The following is a 23,568-nucleotide window of genomic DNA, read 5'->3' on the forward strand; positions in this document are numbered from 1 at the left end:
TGTTGATAGTTCATTGTCGATTGATCAGGAGACTGGACAAAGATAAAAATTTGCTGCAGTGTTATGCCTCATAGATGGGGAGTACAAATAGCAGTTAAAAAGAGGTTGCCAACACATTATTCTGTACAAGCAGCAAAACAGATTGAACTGATTGAGGCACTAAAGCATCACAAGGATTTTTAGTAATGATATATTCTGATTCAGCATACGTTATATCCACAGTACATTCAGGGTTGTCAAGAGGGCCAATAGGACGCCTGTGCAGCATGCAACCATGAAAGAAAGATGAATGTATGCCTTAGCCCACAAAAAGTAGCAGCTGTAGTGAAAGGCATTGATCACAACCAAGACCAAGACTTTGTTTCCATCTGTAATGATGCTGCAGATAAGGCCACCAAAGAAGCAACATATTTAGGAGTTCTGGATTTTGCAGTATATCCTGAGGTAGCCATACAACAATTGCATCTAGAAGGACCTTATACCATAGCCCCACTCACTCAGATAATTGAGTTGCAAGGTCAGGCTCCCCAAGAGGAGAAAGATTGGTTGGTGAAACGGGGGTGCTCATTGTCACCTACTGATCTTATATGGAGAGAAACATTCCAGGTAAAGTAGTAATGCTACAGGAAATGCTTATAGTTGCTCAACCAATGCATATGTCTAAACAGTATATTGCAGCAGATATCCAGGAGGACTGATTTGTCCTTAACCTCAAGAAAATGTTGATATATTCATGGCAAATTGCACTACCTGCCACTTCTACAACACTGGGCACACCCTCACGATGTTGCATGGCGCATTGCCCTGTCCTCTGTCTTATTGTTGTGTGTTCATTTTCTCATTGGATTGAGGTGGCCCTTGAGCACAGCCAGATGCTAAATCAACGGCCCAATTTTTAGTACCAGAGGTTTTTCCTCACTGTGGGATATGTGATGTCCTAAAGTCAGATAACAGGACTCACATTTTTACAACATTATTTAAAAAAATGACATCCCTACTAAGGATTATACATAAGTTATGCTCAATGTACCACCCTCAAACCAACTAGATCATGGAATATTTTGACGGGCTGTTAAAACAAAAATTGTCAAAGTTGTGTCATGCTAGGGAGGAATTGGCTGCATAGTCTTCCTTTGGCTCTGTTCAGCCTTAGGAACCAGCCAGGTAAAGACCAAGTCTTGTCCCTGCATGAGATGGTGACAGGGAGAAGGTTGTACACACCACTCACACCTGCACACACTGCATCAAATGCACACAGTGCAGCTGGGATTTTGTGAGAGGATTTTCAGGAGTATTTCAAGGATTTAACAGAATGTATAAAAGTAATCTCCCAACTTACTTTGATGTAAATGAAAGTGTTCATATACACCACACGGGTGTATATGAACACTTTCATTTACACCAAAGCAATCAGCTTCAACGTTGCATTCTGCATTCTGCAACATTGAAGCTGCTTACTTTGGTGTAAATGAAAGTGCTCATATACACCACACGGGTGTATGTGAACACTTTCCTACACATGAAAGTAAGCAGCTTCAATGTTGCATCTTGCAATGTTGAAGCTACTTATGTTGGTGTATAGGAACATGCTAGGGACGAGCTTGAAAAGGGAGAAAGTAAGATTAAACAGCTGGAGGCCAGCCCCCTAAAATCCGGAGAGGTGGAACTAGAACTGGCTGAAGTGAGAGAGGAGTGCCGGGGAGCATGGGATAGATTGTCCAAGTTTGACTACATGACTAAGACAAGCAGATCCCATGCAGAGGGGGACAAAACAGGGAGGCTGCTCTCGTGGTTGCGTAAAAAGGAGAACCCTAAACACCCAATTATGGCCATTAGAGATGACTCTGGCACGCTACACACCACGCAATTAGCTATAAACGAAGCATTTAGAGACTTCTACTCCTGATTGTACGACCACAAACAGCAGGTACCTCAGGAAGACATACAAGATACGCTAGAGGAAATAGGACTACCTGTGCTAGATAGGGCACAGCGAGACATGCTTGATGAGGAACTGTCAGTAGAGTACATACAGGAGGCGATACAATCACTGGCAATGTGCAAGACACCGGGGAGCGATGGGTTGCCCCCGGAGTTTTACAAAGCCTATGGCTTGGAGCTAGCACCCCGGATGCACAAGACTTTTAAAGAAGCATACGAAACAGGAATACTACCCAAAAGTATGCGTGAAACACTAGTGGTCCCGATTCTGAAACCTGGGAAGCCCCTGGACGATTGTGGATCATATAGACCGCTGGCCATGCTAAATTACGATATCAAAATCCTCACGACAATATTGGCAAAGCGGCTGTCAAGGGTTATAGGAACCATAGTACACAGCGATCAAAATGGGTTTGTGCCGGGTAGAAGTACTGCAGGGAACCTACGCAGACTCCAGCATATTATCGCACAGACTGCAAATGAACAGGGGCATTAAGCAGTGATCTCCCTAGATGCTATAAAGGCATTCGACTCCATTTATTGGGAGTGGTTGATTGCCACCCTGAACTAATTTGGGCTGGGCAGAGGCTTCGTAAAATGGATCAAACTGCTTTATGAGACACCGGTGGCAGGGGTCAAAACAGGGAGGACTGTCTCAGCACTGTGGGACATCCAGAGGGGCATACGCCAGGGCTGCCCGTTATCCCCAATGCTTTATATCCTGGGCTTAGAGCCCATCGCAATCTACATAAGGAAGCAATTCTTTGACGCAGGCATACGAGTGGCAGGAGTAGATCATGTTGTGTGCCTGTATGTGGATTATGTACTCCTTTATCTGAGAGACCCGCACCTAAATGTCCCCGTGATCATGGATGTGCTCCAAAACTTCGCCTGGGTATCGGAAATCCACTTTAGCGCTGCAAAACCATGCATATTCCTGCTAGCAGGACTAGCAAGTATGAGCGAGGAAGCCCTCCCACAGGTCAGGCTACAGTGGCGTAAACACAAATTTAGATATCTAGGAGTTAACATTTGGCATACCCCGGAGAAGACACATGGAGGTAACATGATGGTGGCTGTAAAGGGGCTCTGTAACTCCATGAAATTCTGCGGCAGGCTGCCACTGTTGGTTATGGGCAAAGCGGCCATAACTAAAATGATAGTCCTACCACAATTCCTTTATTATTTCCATAATGTTCATTATTACATACCGGCTACTTTCTTTAGATTACTGGAAAAACTACTGAGGGAACTACTATGGGGCCACTCCAGGCATAGATTCTCACTAGCGACCATGATGCTACCCTACAGTTCAGGCGGGATACAGCTGCCGGACCTGGAAAGATACTACTTAGCTGCGCAACTTGGTCATGTGGCCAAATGGCTGGCAGACGGGGTCACCTCAGAAATAAACCTACTCAAAGCACTAGTGGCACCGCTGCACCTGAAAGAGGTACTATGGGCACCACTGGCCTGCCTTACGCTGCAGCCAATGGTTGTGCTGCTGGGGAGGAAGGTTTGGGGCAGAGCACTGAAACTAACGGGACAAAACCACCCTTACTCACCGGACACTCCGATAGCTGCAGACCTCAAGGCCACTAGGGCAGATCTACCCACGATCAGGTTATAGGAAAGACACAATATTTCCACTTGGGGAGACCTGTTCGGGGAGGGCTCTTTCAAAGATTTTAACACCATTAGTGAGAAGGAAGGACTACCCACAGGTCCTTTGGTATCAGTAGATCAGAAAGGTGGCGAGCAACACATGGGCAACCTGGCCAGAGGAACCAGAGGCAGCACCGCTGCTAACACTACTTCACAACCTAGGGGATGGGTGGAGGGCGGTGTCAAGGCTCTATGGTCAACTCGCAGACAGGCCGAACCCTAAGAGTGAGCTGTTGAAGCAGAGGCGGGAGATGGATGCAGGCAGCACTATCACAGAGAATGAGTGGGAAAGAATCCTGGCATATCCCCGAGAAGTGTTGAGAAATGCCAAGTTCCGTCTGATCCAATTGAACGTCCTCTATAGGACATACAAGACACTGGACCGAATCACTAGGTTCAGCAATACTGCTAACTCACTGTGCCCTTGGTGTAAATCAGAAAACGCTGACAATATGCACATGTTCTGGGAATGTCTGAGGGTGCATGGTTTCTGGCACAGAATTGAGCAGACATGCAGGAGGGCAGGGTATACACGCTATGAGTGGACACCGAAGACATGCCTCTTAGGCTCCTATCCAAGGGTAAGCAAATTCCGGCACTTAGTCAAATTAATTGACATGGCATGTGTGCTGGCCAAGAGAACTATTGCTATGGCGTGGAAGAAACCTAGGGGGCCACAATACGCCAAATGGCACGCCGAACTTGAGCGCTGGTCGGGCTCTGAGACCACTGTATGGGGTGAGAGTGTGGCAAAGGTGGGGGGCGATCAAAGCCCTCCATATGAGGCATAGAAGGCATTGGTATGGGATGTGGTCCACCCATCTGATGATAAACCCCCGTGAGTGCCAAACATCAATCCCCTGGGTGCAACAATGACTGAGTACTGAACTCCTATGCCTAAATATACAGTTACTGAACAACCTGGTCTCTCTTGCTTCCGGACTCTCCCCACGCTGAGGAACGTGCTCTTACACACCTAACTTCTCAACAGCATTTTTGTAAAATAACGAATGTCGTTATTTTACAAAAATGCTGCCGAGATTTCTGGATTGCGCCTGTTATGAAAAAAACAGGCGCAATTCTGACGGTGCACCTATGAGGACGCCCAGGCCCACTTGAGAATAATGGTGGAGCCTGGGCTTCCTCATTTGGCACAGTGAGGGCCCTATTCTCAACTTGGCGCAGTGAAGGTGCTAAACAGCACGATTCACAGTGCCAAAAGAGGACGCCCAGGCTACACTACTACTATTCTCAAGTGGGCTTGGGCGTCGTCGTAGAGCACGACAGTGATCTGTGAGGATTGCGCCTGTTTTTAATTCTAACAGGCGCAATCCAACCTCACAACATATTCGTTATTTTACAAAAATGCCTCTGAGAACACAGATGAACACGTTCCTATACACCAAAGTGAGCAGCTTCAACATTGCAGGATGTTGAAGCTGCTCCCTTTGGTGTATAGGAAAGTGTTCATATACACCTTCATGGTGTATATGAACACTTTCATTTAAAGCGAGTAGCTTCAATGTTATAGGATGCAACATTGAAGCTGCTCGCTTTGGTGTAAATGAAAGTGTTCATATACACCCGTCTGGTGTATATGAACACTTTCATTCACAGTAAAGCGAGCAGTTTCAATGTTGCAGCATGCAAAGTTGAAGCTGCTTGCTTTGGTGTACATGAAAGTGTCCATATACAACACACGGGTGTATATGAACACTTTCATTTACATCAAACAAGGCTTCTTGTGACACTCCTCCAGTTTAACGGCACCAAAAGGGTACCGTATATGTGCGCTAGTTTAGCGCACATATTAAACTGGCAGAGTGCCACAAGAATAGGCTTCCAAAAATCCAGTTTACGAATGTGGCGGTTGCTAGATTGGTTTCCAACCCATCCCAGCAACAGCCACATGTATTCCGAAAGTGGTGCATTCCTTCCGACTTCGGAGGAATGCGTCACCTTCAGAATAAGTCTTAAGTACCGAAAAGGTTGTTAAGCCTTTTAACGTCCTTTTCGTTACTTAACACCTGGAAGAGAATAGGGCCCTGAATCGTGCTCTTTAGCACCTTTACTGCGCCAAGTTCTGAATAGGGGCCTGATAGTCTTACAGAGTACTTTAGCAGCTCTGAATGAATATCTAAGTTATCTGGGCCTGACTTTATTAATCCAAAATTAACATTTTTAAACCCTTGAGAAGTTTTAAAAGTAGGACATGTTAATTGTCTGTGAATGATAACAACTTGGAGGTAGAGAAAAGTTCTAAATATTTGGGTGTCAACTTTAATCCATCTACAGTGAAACAGGTGCTAAATAGTGCTACAAAAATTGCATTTTTGGCACTATGCTTCAGCTTCGCCAGATTAATAAAAAAAAAAGTGTCAAATTCTCACTGATTCTGTTGCTATGGTTTTATGATAAAAACCTGGTGGCAAAATTGCTGTATGGAGCAGAGCAGCCTAACACAAATCTAGACTGGTCAAAACAAGAGACTCTGTTATGGCACAAAGTGTTAGCGCTGCCACAATGTGTACCTATAGCAGCTATGAGCCATGAGTTGGGCCTTGTTTCACTTCAGATCCATTCCAATTGGAGACTTCTGCAATTATATAATAAGGTTTTAGATCATCCTCTCGTAGTCTATTTGTGAAATTAATAGAGCAATTGGTGGTAAGCTGTACCGAAGAATTACAGCAATGGCAGACCATGTTATTTCTCCAATAAACAGTATTGAATCATCAGTCACTAGCCTCATGATATGAAAAGGAAATGTTTTAATCTTGATTGGATTAGTAATTGTGAAAGATTAATTAGTTATTGTATGTTTGAGCATTTTAAATTTAACATTAAACCTTTTAATACTGGTGCACCGTTTCTGAGCAACAATCCATCATGAGAGTACAGGAGTTGCATATTAAGATTCAAATTAAATTTACACCTGACGAAGGAAGTAATTGGTGTAACAGGTAGAGCAATGAAGGAGGAGAGGCTGTTTCGACACTGCATATGCACTATAGAATCCCTGAAATATTTATTTTCGGAATGTCTGGCAGATTTTTAGCAGATTTGTATGGAATTCATTTTTTTTAAATTATCAAATGACTTCTGATTATGTCTTTTAAATGTTAAGGAAACAGATATGACTACCACTGTAATAAGGTTTATAAATCTTGTTTTGATTTGATGATTTATATGTGACTGAAAAATTATAAAATTATGTGTTGCTGTTGTTGAAATGTACTGTGTAAAAAGTTGTAAAACTAAGGTACACATTTCGGCATGGCAGAATACACTGTGATGAATCCCAGAATATTGTCCCTGCTTCCTTAGCAACAAACGTCCGGTATATGCGTGACTGTACGGTACCAAACAAGGCTTCTGCTCATTGTGACCACGAGCTAAGCCTAAATTCTACAACTAAGACATATGCATGCAACAGCGCCTCAATGCCCTTGGGCTGTAGCGCGCTTTACAAATACAAATTCAAAAAAATAAATACATTGGGAATGCCACTTCCCATGAGGCCATGGAGGTGAAGCCACTACCCTGGGGTTGGTACTCAACGGGAGGACCACATGGAGAGGGATCCCCCTATGGGACAGTGGACGACTATCCAACAAAAGTTGCATGGATAAAAGACGTAACAGATAATCCAAATTGAGAAGCCTGTCCTCGAGGAACCGGGACATTCGAAGGCTAGAGGAGAAGAGAGACCAGGAGAGCACAAACTGAGATGCTTACCCGCAGGCTCGTAGTATTTGGGATCATCAGACAAAGAGAGGCCACGGACAACCAGGCGGTCAAGGGCACTGGTACAAGCAGTCATCAGGAGACGCGCAGCCTGAAAACAGAGGAATCCTGCAGAGTCACTGCAGCCCCTGGAGGAGCCAAGTGCAGTACGAGCGAGAGGTTAGAGAGACCCACGGACAACCGGAGAACACCAGTAAGCACCCTATGGAGCTCTGTGTAACCGGGAACGGTTGTCAGGTTCCCAAAGGGAGTAGATCTAAAGAAATAAGGACCCTGGACACATAACTGGCTGCCTCCTAAGCCTTCTTCCTCATGGCAGTACTTGGGAGAGAAGGACCCAAAATACTACGAGCAAAGAAATAAAGAAATAAGGGTCTGCGACTCAGACCAGAAAAGTGAACCGTGAAACAGATAGACATTCCCTGGCAGGCTAGTGAACCAGGGCTGCTTGAGAAACCTGAGAAAGGGCAGGAGAAGGGAGACATTCCCCCAACACTGTGTTGAACTGTCTGTGAAGCCTGCGAAAAAAAAGCCAGAGGAAGGGAGACATTCCCCTTTCACGGTGTTGAACTATTTGAGAAGCCTGAGAAAGGCCAAGGGAAGGGAGACATTTCCCCATCACTTGTTGAAATGCCTGATAAGTCAGAGAAAGGACAGAGGAAGGGAGACATTTCCCCATCACGTGTTAAACTGCCTGAGAAGCCTGAGAAAGAGTAGGGAAGTGGAGACATCCCCCCATCAAAAGCTAACCTACCAAAAGACATCCCCCTAACATTGTGAACGGAAGACCAGAGGGGAGGGAGTCCTCCCCCTAGTCAAGATTAAGGTTGAGACTAGACTATTGCAAACTACTTCTTGGTGGAGCAAGTAAACGCTGTAAGAAGAAATTACAAATTCTGCAAAATGATGCATTGAGAACTATAACAAATGTTTCAAAACGTGTCTGCATATCACAATACAGGAGAGAACTACATTGGCTTCCCATAGAAGCAATAATAGATTTTAAAATGAATACCATGAAACATACATTTTATTTGGTGATGCTCCTGGATATCTGAAAGCTTGTATTAAGGTTCAAGACTCAGTTGGAGATACCAGATCAGAAGACTCCATGAGACTAATATGCCCTAGATCTCGACGAGTATTTAAAAAAAGCATTAGGCCCATGATTTCCCCTCCTTGATTCTCCCCTTACACTCTATGGTTGCTTAATCACTCTTTTCTCTGTGCCCTGATGACCATGGGCATCGGAGCGTTAGAAATAAATAAATAATACATTAATAATAAGGAAAGCTGTACACAACAGGCCAGGGAAAGGAGGTCCTTAAACATGAAGGATAATGAGGAAAAACCCAACAGTGAAGACCACTGTGGGTAATAAGGAATGCTGATGATTCATTGAACTGTGCTTTGTGAACTTTTAAATTCAGAACTTTGTGTTTTCTGCAAAACGAGATTGAAGTCTGGGTAAGGGAGGCATTCCCTCAGGATACAATCTCACTGTGGAACTCTTGGAGATTCACCACTTATTTAGTTTAGTTTAGTTTAGTTTTTTTATTTGTATAGCGCAGCCAAACCCTAGGTTAACTGGGCGCATTGGACTTAAAGAACAACATGGGTTACAAATGTTACAGAGGTTAAAAATATAGTATAGAGCAAAGGAAACAGTTTAGTATTTAATGTAATGGAAGGAAATATGTTTCTAACACAGGACTGTGGACTCTTTATTTTTGACACCATAACAGACGCTGCAGTACTTTTATTTGAGGTAAGGAAACTCGCTAGGTTTCTTTTTCGTTTTTGCACTTGAATAAAAGTCTTTTCAAACCAACATGTCAACAGTGTGTCAGACTCATACTTCTGCACCCTTACAGTGTATATACCCATTTTTTGTAGCTAGCTCTGACATATATTAGAAACAATATATAGCCACACAAAGAGCAACAATGTATTTACGTTGTGGTTGTAGAGGTTAATGATAGGGTGATGTATATGGCATTTAATGGCAGTGCACAATGTTATGTTTTATGTTTTAAGAGATGTGCTAGAAGATAGCGGACATAGGTAGACATGTGGGATGGAGTCAGAGAGGTGTTGTAGTAAAGTCGAGGTCCAGGGGCTAAGGTAGCAGGAGTTTTGCCATGTTGGATTATAAGGCACATGCAGGATGTGTTTGTGAAAGTATGAGAAACGGGCATAAAGTGGAGCTGCGGCTCTGGTCAGCTGATCCAGAGATAAGTCCCCATAAATCCCCGGAGAGAGGTTGTGCTGTCACAGCCACAGGCAGCCATGCTGTGCCGATAACAGCTAATTGAATCCAGCTGCACAGCTCGGAGGAAATGGGAAAGGAATGTTGTGTCCAGGGAGGGAGGGATGAACCGTTTGAACGTTGATTTCGTGTCTGCAGGGCATGGCGGTCTGTGATGCCTAGAGACCTGATGGAGATTTAGAGCACCACTGCCCACACCCAAAGAGCGGTCATCCTATTTCAACTGCAGGCACTGCACTCTATGAATCAATAAATAAGCGAGATTCATACACAAGAGTGGTGCCCCGATCATGTCATCCATGGGCACTTGGGTTTCAAGAGAGATAAGGGGGGTGACGTGCTAGGGCTCTACCGTGAATTGGGACAGGAGGAGAAGAGGTGATGCCAATAAATGTTATCTACAAGGGCAGGGAGCGGTTTGGGTGTGCCACAGTGTCTGGTATAATGAGGAGTAGCATTGTACAATCAAATTAGAGTTGTCCTCGCTATTCCCACTTTGATCAGGCTCTGACTTAGGGGTGCACATCACGTGATGGTCGGGAATATTTAATTGTTAGAGAAATGTATGATGGTAACTATGCATGCATAGCACTTTAATCTTGATTCATTTGTTTGTATTTGTTTTGCATCACATTAAGATACCCTTGAGAATCACAGTCTAAATCTACGTGAACCTTGGATCACGTTGAGCAAGTCTTGTCCATCTCATTCTACATTTTTGGGATCTATTAAATAGCGTATTGGCACATTGAATTTCATGAAATCTATATTTCTCTTGGTTGTAATGATGTTGTGTACTTTTTAACCCATATTCTATGTTTTGATGAATTATATGATGGATATTGTGATACTTTTTATATGGCGTTCATTATATTAATAAACATTTTTGGAATATTTCTTAACCTTCTTGGTTTACCTGACTTGGTCCACTTTCCCGCTCACCAGTAGAAGTTCACTACTTATATCGTTCCGTGAGACAACATCCCTCTTATGTTTTGGTGTATTAGTTTCCCCATGTCCACAATGAAGGGGATACCCATCTCTTTGGTACACTTATGGTACCCACCTCCCCCTTTGGCTGATTCACACCCTGACACAGCCCTCTCCATGCTCCACTTTGCTATATCTGATACACTCAATGCTCTTGCCCCTGTCATGAGGATCTGCCTGAAGCCCAAAGCCAATTGCAACTCCTTGTACGACTCAGACCTCGTCACCCTTAAAACGCAAGTGCAGGGTGGCTGAGAGGAGATGGTGTGCTTCATGTACATCCTCTGACAAACTGGCCTGCCGCCTGCTCCAAAGGCAATACCGGCTTTCTGTCCTCACCAAGACGAGAGCTCACATCCAAGCCCGCATCTCTGCGGCATCTAACAACTTGGCTATACTAAAATCTGCAAGGAACTGGCCAATCCTGCTGTGATCTCTACCTCTCCTGTCCCTTCCCAGGCCTTCTGCACGGCACTGGCTTCTCATTTCATCTCTAAAACTCAGGACATCCTGTCCTCTCTCTCCTCCTCTCCCCTTCCTCCCTCTTCCTCTGGCCCTTCCCTGGCCACCTCTCCTCCCTCCTTCTCTGCCTTTCCCCTGTTCTCCACAGACAAGGTTTCTAGACAAGTCCGATCTATGAAAGTCTTGTCAAAACAGGTTCATCCCTGCTCCTCCAAAACCATGAAGGTCCACATTGACTCCCTAGCTCCTGCCCTGGCCGAATTCTGCAACCACTCCTTCGCCACTGGAGTCTTCCCTTCCCCCCTGAAGCACTACCTTGTGCACCCTCTTCTTAAGAAACCCTCTGCCGACCCTTCCTGCCCGGCTAACTATCACCCAATCTCCATCACTCCTTTCCTGGGCAAACTCTTGAAAAGGCTGGCCATCTCCCAGCTCAATCTTCACACTGAATCTGTTGGTTGTCTCCATGATCCTCAGTCTGGCTTCAGAGCTGCCAGAAGCATGGAAACTGCTCTCCTGAACCTCCGTGAAGACCTGCTCTCCAACCTCGATTCCAACACCCCCTGTGTCCTCATCTTACTTCATCTCTCTTCTGCGTTTGACACAGTCAACCATGCCATCCTGCTCAACCGTCTCCGTGATAACCTGGGGATCACCGGTCAGGTCCTAGCATGGCTGACTTCTTTCCTTTCTGATTGACCCTCCCAGGTTCAGCTTGGGTCCTTCATCTCCTCTATCTCTACCTCTACCTGTGGTGTTCACCAGGGGTCTAACCTATCTCTATGGCTGTTTAACCAAAACCTGGCACTTCTTGCCCACTGCATTGCCGTGCTCTGCCACAACTTCCAGTGCTATGCGGATGACACTCAGCTCATTTTCGGGCTACCCTCAGCCACCTCTTCTCCCCCTCCCATATCTGACTGCCTGTCTGCCATCCAGGAGTGGCGTGCCGCCAATGATCTCTGCCTTAATGCCAGTAAGACCGAGATTCTCCTCATCGGCACACCCACACCCTCCTTTCCTGACGCTTCCTCCTCTCTCGGCCCTCTTCCTGCTCCCACCTGTGAGGCTACAAACCTCAGGGTCATCTCCAACTCCACACTCTCCTTCTCTCCTCACATCTCCAACGTCTCTAAGAAGCAACACTACCAGCTGCACCTCATCAGAGGTATTCTTCCTTTCCTCTCCTTCCCCCAGAAGCTCACTGTCTCCAGAGCTCTGGTTCTCTCTAGGCTGGACTACTGCAACAGCCTCTTTCTAAATCTGTCTGATTCTACTCTCCACCCTCTGCAACTCATCCAGAACAGGACTGTGAAACTTGTCCTTGGCCTCAAGCCCAGGGATCGTATCTCTCCAAGACTGAAAGCTCTGCACTGGCTCCCAGTGGCTGAAAGGATTATGTACAAACCCCTATGCATTGTCCACAAGGCCTTCGGGGGCTTGTGGCCTCAATACCTTCAACTCTCTCTTCCTAAATATCTTCCTTATCAAGCTCTTCGCTCATCCACCTCCAACTCCCTTAGGGTCAGTCGCTTCTCGAAGCAACAAGTTGGTGGTACATCTCTTTCTTCAGCTGGGGCCTCCCTCTGAAACAGACTCCACGCCTCCCTGAAACTTGAGGAGAATTATCTCTGGTCCCCGAAGCACCTCAAATCCTTTCTCTTTGCGCCTGCTTTTTCTCCTGTTCTACCCTGCTGACTTCCTGGCTGAAATTGAAACTGCACTGGTTACTTGGCCACCCTCTGATCTCGAGCCTAGGTCCCCTCCCCCACCAGTCGCACACCTGCACTGCCTTCCTGGTAACCCCCGCACTTGGGGACTGTTTTCAGTATCCCTACAGTCCCACAACCAGCACTTGACACCTGATGCCTGCACTTACCCTTGCACTTGCCCCCTGCTGGCCTTACTTTTACTTATTTATTCTATTAACCCATGTACTGCACTGTCCCCTCTCCCTTCCCCCTGCACATCCCCCCTCCCATGCACTTGCACAATCTGAATGACACTTGGCCTAGTAGGATTGTTGTCTGTCTTCCCTCTGTTCCCCCTCCCTTGCATCATCGCGTCTTGAAACACTTGTGTATAGCCGCGTTATTTATAAATGCCATATCATATCATATATCAGATCATATGGTAACTATGTACCTGGTAGTTAATCAACCCATAGTGACGATGTAGTATGTCACGTGTTATGGGGAATGTGTTTTAGATAATATGTGACCAAAGGGTAATGGACTATAGGGGATAATTAGAATTGTATACAGGTGTTAGCCAATGGAGAGTGGAGGATCATGTTGTAATATTTATTAGGCATATTTTTGTTAATTAGCGGTTTTCCGCTATAAAAGATGTAACTCCTGTGGGTGGGGCGAGATAATAATAATTTTTGGCATTTATATAGCACTACAAACCCTCAGGTATCTGAGCACTGCTTATTACCCACGGTGTGTGGTGCTCATTTATCGACCTCGGAAGGATGAAAGGCTGAGTTTGGCCCTGCCAGTATCCGAACCTGCATTAGCAAGCTCTGCACGGGTGTCAAAGCTAGCGCTCTACTCGCTGTGCCACTTGACCGGCTATAGATATAGATCCGTGTTAGTTTGGTTCTATGGGACCGTCTGATACTTTTGCTTGTAATAAAGCTTTGTTTCCTTGCAAACAGTGCATCGATTATTTGGCCTATTTGGGATTGTTTTTATTGTTTGGGTTTTGGGTCATTCGCCCTACACTAATGCGAATACAAAATGGTATTAGCAATATGACGAGCTTTGCCTGGTGCAAAAATGCTTTAAAAAAAGAGGTTTGTACCCTTCAGAAAACTGTGCCCTAGTCTAATACCGTGCAAAATTGCACTTCTACCGGAGCAAAGTTTCTGCACTCTGGCTCCAAGATGTCTATTGTACTTTTCGTAGTGAATACTTTCATTCTGTTACACATCAATGGGCCTCATTATGAGGAGGGCGATAAGGGATTAACGGCACCGACAAAGGTGCCAGAGCTGTTAACCCTGTACCGCCCTGTTACGAGGTCCCCTTGCGGGACCCGCTCTGGATGTCTGGTCAGACCAGACGTACTTTGCGGGTCCTGCGAGGGGACTAGCATGCTAACAACAGGCCAGTCAGTAATGGGCCCGTTGTTAGCATGCTCCCCATTCCCATTGAGCACTGTAGGGGCTCAAATGGGAATGGGGATGGTCCAGGGCCAGGAACCCCGAATGGGTAAATGCCAGGCCCTCCAAAATTGGAATGGCCCGATATTTCCCCATTCAGGGATCACGGACCCGGACCCGAGTTTGGAGGCGTAGTGAGGCCCAATATCTTTGTCAGGACACGGAGCCAACTTGCACGTTACCACTAATAACAGGCCCAAAATAACATACTGTGCTAAGAATAACTAGTTAATAATGCAAACTATATATATGGAAGAACATAGAACTAACTGGGAGAATGGAAATGTAATTTGGACTAACTGAGAGTTAACAATCCTTGTATAAGGCACTCTGTTTCTTAGTTTGTAAAAAGAAGCTTCCTTCGTCGATACTGCTATATAATGAATCGGTCTCAATTATAAAGAGGTGTCATAATTAGTTATTATCACCTTTGCAAATAAGAACTATTTCTGGATTTAACATTCCTATTTCCTGATGATCTAGTATAGCTTGAAATAGAAAACCTTTTCACAAAACACACTGCAGTTGTATAATGGTTATAGACATATAGACATATGCATGCAGCCCCTGAAAAAATCCAGCAGGGTAACAAATAATGTCAATTTGCAAGAGTGGTACACCTACATTCACTTTAGATGTGTAAAAGGTCCCCAATTCACAAAAGGAAATACAAGTACAAATTGCTCAGCTTTTGTTCCTTACTGAGCCCTTTATAAACTGGCCCTTCAGACCTTTTTGAACTGGCCCTCTGTGGTCTAGGGGGATCGAATCATACTGCTTTGAATAATTTCCACTTGCAGGTCCTTCTTTTAATGGAGTAGAGATGTCACACAATGATGGCCATTGGCCTGACCTGCAATACAAAAGTCAAATATTGATAAATTGGTTATGCAGTGCTTATGGCCCACCAATGTGTATTCATCGGAGACTGAATGCCACTTGCACACAAGGAGATAGTGGGGCTTGTGTATTCCATAAAGCCATTTGTGAGGTTGACTTTGCTGTTGCTGATTATCAGGACTAGCTGAATGTTTACAAAGTACTTTTGGTATGGAAGGTATGTGAGCTCACCTAAACACAGAGAGAGATTTCATGTTTAGGTTTACCCATTATGTTCGTAGACATAAGTCCAAGATTGACTTTTAGGTGCAATCTGTCATTCTACTTTCCAAGATTTACAATCAAACCTGACCCTCTATATTTTGACTTGTGCAAACATAGTTTTATCCCCATATCCCAGGAACGAGGCAGATTTGCATTCAGCTTTCAAAACTATGTACCTCGGAGCCGGGTTCTGTCTGTTATCAGTCTCTGAAAGTGTGTCTTTTGATATCAGTCTCTGAAACTGAGTACATCGGTTCAAGCTCCATTATAGTTAGGGCTCTTATGTGCCACTTCAACGCCCCCTATAAGCAAATCTATTGCTTTGGAGTTCAGATAAGAGGATGATGGGATATGAGGAGTGGCACACAGCTTCTAGGTGTTGCATGGTTATTTACCCACCTAGCGGCCTCGGTTGAGATGGCTGGGAAAAGTGGAATTATGCTGATAACTCCCAGAAGAACCCAGCTGTAGGCCAAGCGGCGGACACATCACTTCAGCCATCCCCATAAGACCCTGAGCAGGCCTCGAGAACTCTTGGGTTGCCCTTCCCGGTGCACAGTTGCACCAGAAGGCAGGGGTCAAAGCATACTCTGAGTTACAAGTGCCTGCAGGTCCACCCTGTGTCCCAGCATATAGAATGTGTCAGTTTTGCAGCTTAGGGGCCGGCCAGGAGCATGGTATTTGTTCCAATCTCTTCAGGCCCCCTGAGACATCCAAGAGCATGGCATTTGCTCCACTCTCTACTGGCCATTGGTAGAGGCTGGCGGGCCTGCTCCCTTTTCTCTCCCTATGGCCATCAGGTCAGTCGGGCCAACATCATACAAGCCAACAACATTATCCCTCTCTCCAGACAGCTTTAGATCCACCATTAAAGCACTGGTACAATCCCACCTGGATGGGGGCAATGCCCTTCTCGAATGGCCTCCCCTCATCCTCCCTTGTGCCCCTTGAGAATTGTCCTAAACGTGGCTGCATGCCTTATCAAGGGTCTACGCAGATACAACCACATCACCCCAGCGCTCATTCACCTTCACTGGCTTCCACTGCTTGCACAAGTCACCTTCATGTCTTGCTTCATCAGTTGCCCTCAAGTCACCCAGCTACCCCGCGTCGACACACCACAAGAAGCCAGGACATGTTAAGACTTGAAATCCGCTGCTGCAAAAAGGAAAGGACCAGAAAACAAGCCTTCTCTACTTACGCACCAAGACTATGGAATTGTCTCCCCATCAGCATCAGACTTGCACCTACGATTTTACCATATAGAAAGAAATAAGAGCGTACCTCTTCAAGGTGTCTTTCCTTCTCAACACCTAGGCATCATGACACGCCCGCGCCAACTGACTTGATAGACTCCGTCCACCTCTCTCCTCCCCACCACCTACCCTCTGCTGCATCTCTGTTCTGTTGTTACCTCTGATGAAAAGTACTCCATTATGCATCTGTACTGTTGTATGCCTCTGTAAAGCGCTCCGTTGTGTATCTGTATTGTTGTATACTTCTGTAAAGTGCCCGGTTGCTTCTCGAAGCTTGGTCCGCACTCAATAAATACCACAAGAAGAAGAATAGTTACTGTCTATGTCAGGGGTCTGCAACCTGTGGATCTCCAGATATTTTGGACTACCCTATCAGCCATAACCAGCATAGTCAATGGTAATGGATCATCGTAGTCATAATGCAAAACACCTGGAGAGCAACTGGTCACAGACCCCTGGCCTATGTCCATGATAATCCTAATGGCTATTCCCACCCACTACCTGCCCCATCTCCCAAAATACATCCTGCAGATATTTCTTTTGGACCTAGCTCTATCAAGCAGTAACATATCAAACATGTTGCTGTATAGGACTTGTCAGTGTAATTTCTAAGCAGTCTTCAGATAATAAATATCTTAATTGCAGCTATAATTGTGCTACTGGTGTAATAAAAATGTGTTAAGCAAGTGTGCCTTCAGCCACTTGATTTATAATTGGTATAAAAAGGGGCTCGAGATAATCCTCAGAACTTTAGACAGATCGCATTACTAGATCTACTAGGCAAGATTTTCGCCACATTGCTTCTCAAAAAACTTAAGGAATGGGCCACGAATACAAAGCGATTTGCAGCGAGACAGACGGGTTTTACTCCTAATGTTGGTACTAATGTAAATCTCCTGATAATGAACCTGATTATCAAGTAGTAGTAGATAGTGATATGGAAACAACTTGACCTCCTAAGAAAACTTTTGATAAAGGATGAAATACCAGCCATAGCAATTCTGAAAAACAGCCCAACCGCTTTTCACAACACATTTCTACAGAAATGGAAAGAACAACTACTCCAACAATTAAAAGACGAAGAAATTTCGCTTGAAACCCTCATGAACAGACCTCAACATGCAAAACTCAAATTGGCAAACAACGACTGGATCAGAACCTGTCATGCCAAAACCTTATACTCAAGAAATCTTCAAAGCCAATCAGATATCCGAGTGCTAAACGCAAATCCCGAAGTACATGGAACTATTTCCTGACAACAAGATCCGTACAGTGTATATGGGGATTCGTCTGAATAATTTGCCTACAACAGACAAACTTGCAATGATACAGCAAATCCCGAAAACTGATAGATATTGCCGTTTCTGTAAAGACAGAGAAGTCCCAGAAACAATTAATCATCTAGTAATGATCTGTCCAGAATGAATGCCTAAGAGACTGATTTTCGGCAAATTCTTTAACATATCGACTCAACAGATGGATAAGGAAATGCATTGGTCATTACTTTTGAATGGACGTGAAAGTAAACTAATCTACATGATTGTTCAATTTCTACAACATGTTTTAGGATTACACGCCGGAAACCAACAGGAATCAACGTGAAGATACTGATGATTTGCCCTAGTTGCGCCAAAAGTGACAACAAGAAATCCTTTTATTGCCTTTATTTGTTGATATACTTTTTTTTTTTTTTTTTTCCTTCTTTATCTAATCATTGAACCGTTCAATTCCATAATTTCTTGAATTATAAAGTGCTAAAAATGAAAAGTTTGTAACAAACGAAATAATTTTAATTAAAAAAAAAATAATAATAATAATAATTGGTATGTATGTCATCACATCTATTCCTTTTACTGAAGGCCTATTAAAAAAGCACTGGCAACGCCAACATTTTTGCCTTCTCTAGTAATCTTAGGTAAGCATTCGCCAGGCACTGACATCATGGGCGGAGGATCTCCAACTATTTATTGCAAATGTATTGAATCGCGTTTAAATATTCGGTTTAATTTGCTTTCAACCCCTATCCCCGCCATACTTTTCTCGAGCTCAGTTTGAAGCTTGTCATTATTGTTAGTGTGGCGGCCCACAAATCATACATTTGTGCCAATTAAACCTTCATAATATCTTGCCTAATACCAAGCAAATTCATTCCAGATGTATGTTTTAAACTGGTAGGTGAAAATGCAAACTTTCCATGTGTATCTGTAGTTCACTAAGTACAGGAGAAGCATCGCGAGTCGTCAAAATGTTAGGACAGGAACTCTTTAATGGCAGCTTTTAGGTTTAAAACATCTACTTTGTACACCCATCTGGCATTTTAAAGGCCTACATTTCGAATTTGGTCACTTTTTGTGATTTAACATGCTTAGTTCTCCATGTGAGAATCTAACATTCTGCATTTTGTGCTGGAAACGCTAAAGTAAAGTCAATTCCCTTGGGAAATAAAACCCTCCCTTCCTCTAAATCTGTTCTTTTTCTCTTTCATTCTTTCAGCTGCACACAGCAAGGAAGATGATGAGTGTCGTAAAACGAAACAGATAATTCTTTAGTTTCTTGCACTCTTTTTATATTCTGTATAATTTGCATTTTCTCCGCAACTAAAATTAAAGACTTGTTTTTGGCATTGTATCCCACAAACCATACATTTGTGCCATGGGCCTCATTACGAGTATTTCTCTTAAACAGCGCTAATACCAGATTCCCCCGGCATACTATGGGTGCACACACAAGTCCCTGCCGGAAGCAGCAATACCGGCATGCCGGTATTAGCCGAAAGGGAAAACCTCATTTTCTTCAATACCAGCAGAAAATGCCGGTAATAATGCCTCTGCCAAAAAATTGCTCGAAACACTGGAAAAAGTATGCGGTAATACCGCTGCCGGAAACGGAAGCGCTGTTGAAACTGTAAGACCTGTGGCAACCATCATTAAAAACAGAATCCAACTCAATCCACCTGTTCGCACAGTCATCCATGCCTAGAACTGAGCAGAAAACATGTTCCAGGAACAAAGCACCCCAGGAAAAGATTCCCGGTTAGGGAAACCCAGGTTTTCCAATGCAGAACTGACAGCCCCACTGGACACAGTACTGCAACATGCAGAGGAACTATTTGGGGCCAGGCAGCGGAAAACTAGCAGCCAATCGAAGTCCGCCATATGGGGAGAGGTGGTGGCCAGTGTGATGTCCAAGTAGATTGCTCCCCGAAAAAGGAAGGACTGTCGCAAGAGGTAGGACGACCTAAAAGCAAAGGTCTACAGTGCCACATCAAAGCACAGGAGGGAGTGTGCAGCCACTGGTGGAGGCACTGTGGACCCCCTATGACTGATGCCATGTAGGAGCTACGGAGCAGCATCCTCCACGTGGAGGGAATCAAGGGCGTTGGAGCCACTGAGGCTTGATCAGGGACCATAGAGACATCAGTACAAGTGCATGAACATGTGTATTCCCCCCACATTGCATGCATGCACCAGCATACCGTAGAGCAATGGGCATGCCAGGTGGCCCGCTACATGCCATGTCAGGTAGCGCACACTCATCAATGGCAGTGTTACCCCGAAACAATGCGCATGCATGGGCATTGTACACACCCAGCATGACCCCCACTCTGCATGGTCACCCATCTGAGCAATATCACCCATGTGAGACACATTATACTAACTACACTGGGACACACATATCATGGGATGGGTTGAATGTATGACTGACGACATGTGTGGCAAATTGTTAGCAACCTCTCTCAATTACATCACAGGTACCCTCTCCATGTACCCTCACATGCAGCAAACAAAACAGCCCCCACACCTGCACAGGGCAAACCAACATCAAGCCAGAGCAAGCAGCATGACAGTGCTGTGGGCCCAGCACAGTCACCGGCAATAGTACCTGCAGCTGCCCAGCCACTACCACCAATGCCTGCAGCTGCCCAGCCACTACCACCAACGCGTGTAGCTGTCAAGTCACTTCCAGCAGTGCCTGCAGCCGCCCAGCCACTACGACCAACCGACACTGCTGAGGTATCACAGACCAGCACTGGTGGTGACACTGGACACATAGCTGTGGACAGTGCCCCAACACGCACCAGGAATCCTGTGTGGCATGTACCCTGTCCCATGGCACAGTTGGGCATGGTCAATGTGTCCTATTCTGATAAAGAAGAGGAGAAGGACAGGGAGGAGTATGAGCCATATCTGGGGAGACAACACAGGGCTTCAGTCCAGCCCTAACCCCAAGTCCACATTGTCCAACACCACTGGCGGAATGTAACCTGTGGTCAATCCGTTAATGAGGGTGCAGATTGAGCGCCAGCAGGCGCACATACACACCATGGCAGGGGAACAACTGAGTGAAATGTGGGCAAAGCCTGACTGCATGCAGGGGAGCACCCGCCACATTGCATGCTCCCTGGGACATGCCACTGCTAATATGGTCACACTGGCCAGGGGTCCATGAACAAACGGATTCCACATCTGCCTCAGCAAAGGCACTTTCCCAGGCCATGCTGTTGACACTGCAGTACATATGTGCGCAAGGGGTATGTTAAGGATTTCAATCAGGCACACACCCAGGTCTCGCCTAGCATGTAGTGCGCAATGAAACACTTATTTGTTTGTGTCTATAAGTTCAATATTCTGAATGATATATCACTCATATCACACCCGTCTCAAAATACCCCCCAGGTCACAGTGTACCAGGAAGGCTAGTTTGTAAAGGTAAATATTTATTTATTTATTTATTTAATATCAAATCACACATAAGTATATATATATATATATCCACAATAGTGGGCGTGTAGTTATGGTTAAGTTGCTGTTTCCATAGGAAGAGCACTTTTTGGGTGCCTTATAACTTCGCTCCCCCTCGACGAATCCTTGCCAAACTTTGCTAAAAAAGTATATGGGCCACTCTGAGTTTGGAGATGTTTGGTGCAGAGGGGCAAAAGTTATAGGGGGGTCCCAAAACGTCTTTTTTTTCCCCATAGACTGAATGGGGGAAAATTTTGCGCACGGCTACAGGTCAAACCGCTGGATGGATTTTGACGAAATCTGCAGCAGGTACAGGGGCTTGGTCCAGAAAGCGTGCTTTTGTAAATTTGGTGACCAGTCGTGCAGTATTTTTCTTTATAATTATCAAAAAGTATGTCTGAAAAAATGAGTGATATCTATGTCCGCTCCGCGGTCACACTTATCTGTTCGGTCCACGAACAAGATACCGATTGGCTAAGGGGCTGGCGTCATGACCGCGGACATGCGACGTCTCTGACCATTGGCTGCTGCGAGACCTGTTCTGCGTCCGATTGTTTGGATGCGACCGACATCCTGGATCCGCCGAATGCGGAGCAACAACCAGCGTACACATGCTCTATTCATGAAATGCTTTTGCTGTCTCACACATCATTGGGAAAGGTTCAGACAGTAAGACATGGGTGATCAATGCATTTGTTCTGGGGGTCGTTCTTCATGATGTAATTTCTATGGACACCTTGTACGCACAGTAAATGTGGGGTGCAATAACGATAGCACTTCAGTCCATGCAGTAAACTTGTAACTGTTGAAATACGCGTATTGGTAGGCAACATTGAAATTGACAACATGCCGTGAATGCATTATTTTTTCCGATGGCTATTATTATATTCATTAGTACGCCGCCATGGGTGTCAAATGCTACAGTGGTTGTGGCCATGGCCTAGAGTCTTGGATGCATGGCCGTCGGCCGAAGGCCGAAGGCCTTACTTCCAAGACTGTAGGCCCTGGCCACAACCACCGGTGCATGTGCCACCCATGCATACACCCGTAGTGTTGCGGTTTGATTGTCAAGTTGTGGGGAGTGCGTGCAGTCTTGGGTGCATGGCCAAAGGCCATGCACCCAAAAACAAAGTGATAAGTACTAGACGTGGAAGCCACTGCACACCCATCCCATGTAAGATCTACAGACATACAGCTAGGAGTGAAGCCTCGGGCCAGAAGCATTGAAGGATATCACACCGAAGGCCGAAGGCCTTACTTCCAAAACTCTAGGCCCTGGCCACAACCACTGTAGCATGTGCCACCCATGCATACGCCCGTAGTATTTTTTTTTTTTTTATTGATTTAGCTGTTAAAAACAACTTTTCAATATACAAAAATTCAAACATTTTAGCATTCTTAAAACCTAACAATCATTTTCATTTAAAGTTTAAAATTTAAAATTTAAAGTTTAGAATTCATTTAAGCTATGCAAACTCAGGCAAACTCATACAAACTCAAACAATCTCAACCAACGACAGTACAATTATTGTTTTAACATCGCAAAAACAAATTGATACATATCATTTAGTTTACACCCCTCCGGTAGCTATAACATCACAATTAGGACATTCATATATACAATTTATCTAATAGATAATTTATCAATCGCTGCTTGAGATTGAAACCGCCTCTCAGGTAGTAATTTCCCAGTTTATGGCCATCAAAAAAGTACTTAAGGCCACCTTGACAGAGTGATTGTTAGAACACAATAGGAAAGACCAGCGCATATCATAAGCAATGGTTGTTAACGTACTCATCACCTTTGAAAAATGTTTTGATCTTAAGATAGATAGTTGGGCACAATTGCAAACCAAGTGTTCGAGAGATTCAATCGCTATGGGATCATTACAGAATCTGCATGACATAAGAGCTCGAGGCCTCAAATTGCGTCTCAGTAGGACTTGATGAGTGGGTCATAGATCAAATCGTGCCCTTATTATTCCTGATCTTAGTGCTACTGATGGGAATTTTAGTAGATAAGACTCTGGACTTTTAACCGGTTTAGGCCAGAATCGATACTTGCATGGTTGGTAGTATTTTTGGCATTTCTCTATGGTCTTAATCCAATCTAATTGGTATAAAAGGTTTTTTGCCTTTATTGGATTAGATATTAACAAGGCTATTGGTATGCTTGCAGCCGCAAGAGATTCTAAACAGAAGTCAATCCATAGTTTTACAAAC

This window comes from Ambystoma mexicanum, chromosome 2p, assembly GCF_040938575.1.
Source record: "Ambystoma mexicanum isolate Mex_15411 chromosome 2p, UKY_AmexF1_1, whole genome shotgun sequence".
Classification (NCBI taxonomy): Eukaryota; Metazoa; Chordata; class Amphibia; order Caudata; family Ambystomatidae; genus Ambystoma; species Ambystoma mexicanum.